The following is a 2,477-nucleotide window of genomic DNA, read 5'->3' as shown; positions in this document are numbered from 1 at the left end:
TATATATTCTAGCTTCATGCACTCTTTTTTTTATTTTTGTCATGACTTGAGGGTATGTGGGTAAGTTTCATGAAAAAAAATTCAACATTTTGAACAAAAAGCTGAGAAATCGATGGAAGTCGATCACTTCCATCAAGCTTGCACAGTCCTTAAAGGGTTAGTTCACCCAAAAATGAAAATTAGCCTGTGTTTTACTCACCCTCAAAGCATCCTAGGTGTATGTGACTTTCTTCTTTCAGACGAATCCAATCGGAGTTATGTTAAAAACTGTCCTGGCCCCTCCAAGCCTTACAATGGAGGTATAATTAGTCTGTGTTTTACTCACCCTCGAAGCATCCTAGGTGTGTGACTTTCTTTTTTCAGACAAATCCAATCGGAGTTATATTAAAAATTGTCCTGGCCGCTCCAAGCCTTTCAATGGGGGTAAGCAGGTGTTTGTAGTCAACAGTTCAGAAGACATGAAATAAAGTGCGCGCATCTGTAATAAAACGTGCCTCACACGGCTCTGGGGGGTGAATAAAGGCCTCCTGTAGCGTAGGACGTAGGCGTCGTGTGCGCGGCTCTGAGATATGCTAGTCTCGCGAATTTGTTTACAGGAGCAAAGGAAACAAAGTTTCCTTACTTCAGTAAAGGAAAACCAGTCTCCTCTTGACTTATATTGAAATCCTCCGACATTTTTATTTACAAATCCTCGTTTTGTGCTTCTAATTCATGACCAGCGTTTTGTTTTGATCTGTCTCCGCGTTCGTCACTAATCACGCAACGTTGACGTCTTACGTCAAAACCCGCCGACATTTTTCTTTACAAATCCTCGTTTTGTGCTTCTAATTCGTGACCGGTGTTATGTCTGGGAAACTCGTCACTGGGAATCTCGTAACACCAGCGTTTTGTTTTGTTCTCTCTCCGTGTTTATCACTAATCACGCAACGGTGACGTCCTACGTCATCCGCCTGGACGGCTTGACAGTCAGTATGACAGTCAGCATACTACACTACAATACAGCCGATAAATACTATAAATAAATAAAAGTTATAAATTGTTATAGAAGATATTATATACACAGTATATACACTGTGTATATATATATATATATACACAGTGTGTATATATATATATATATATATATATATATATATATATATAATAAATACTATACAACCTCCTACTATATAATAGTGAAAACATGCACTGCTGGAAAATTCTGTCAATGGTGAGGAAAGAGTAAAGGTCGTTTCACACTGAGCGTAAAATTAAAAATTGAGGCAATTCGCCGACAAACGGAGCGTGAAATGACTGATCGCCTTCTGCTAATTCATGCCTGCACGCTAGACTGTGGCACCGACCAACAATGCATTTTTCAACAATGCATGTATCTCGTATATGGATTTAACATCGTCCACTGTTCAACAGCATTAAATTAAGATAAAGTTTGGTTCTACACCAGAAACACAAAAATCATGCTTACAAGAATGTATCTTAAAATATATTTAGCGTTACAATTAGCATTCAGCTACACTTGAAAATTTGTGACTATTAATGTTTTTTTTTTTCTTAAAACCCACTTTAAACCTTTATGGAGTGCCTGTAATAACTTCTGATTGTGATCTATAGTTGATTTTGATTCTCTAGAATAAAAGGCAGACATGCACTCTTTGTATGTTTTATAATGAATGAATACTACACTTCTAATAAACATCCTTTTTCTTATAAAAACTATGAGCTCATACAGAAACAGAAACAGAAAATTTATCGTCATGATCTATTTGCTTTCATATTTCATGTGTAGAAAAAAATTTCTCTAATTTTTTTTTTCATACGGAAGCGCAGGAGATTGACAGATCTAGAGTGAATGCGCTCTGACTCATAATACTCACACACGTGGAAGAAAGCGGACCACATAATTCAGTGGAGAATTAATAGAAATGCTGCATAAAGAACATGTGAGAATAAATCAGTTCTCAGATACCAATGACTCTTTTTCGCACCACGAATGATCGCACCTGGTGTGAATAGCCCCATAGCGATGTATTGCTTCGATTCAAAAGCGTTTGTTACACCGAATTTTCGCATTCAGCGTGAAAAGGCCTTTAAGCGTACATACAGTCTGCATGACATAAATTTTATCATTAAAGTGCACATATTATGGGTAATGAAATGTTCATATTTTGGTTTTGGGAGTCCCCAATAATAGGTTGACATGCATGCAAGGTCAAAAAACACTTTCATTGTCTTATAATATGCATTTAGTTTTACCTTACTTGCTCAACGACTCCCAAACGATTCATTTTTCCAAACCCCTCCTTTGTGTGACGCCAATCTGCGGTGATTGGTCCAATTGGTCTCATTTTAATGTCATGATGCCTGTAATGCCTGATAAAGCAGCGTTTGTGAGCGCAGTGCTGCTTTGTGTACAGCGTTACCGAGGAAACCGCTATTTTCATCGCTCCAAAAGCGGCACCTAGTGGCAAAGAATGAAT

The sequence above is a fragment of the Sinocyclocheilus anshuiensis genome, unplaced genomic scaffold (genome assembly GCF_001515605.1).
Source record: "Sinocyclocheilus anshuiensis isolate Anshui unplaced genomic scaffold, SAMN03320099.WGS_v1.1 scaffold108, whole genome shotgun sequence".
NCBI lineage: Eukaryota > Metazoa > Chordata > Actinopteri > Cypriniformes > Cyprinidae > Sinocyclocheilus > Sinocyclocheilus anshuiensis.
Note: the sequence above shows the minus strand (reverse complement) of the source record.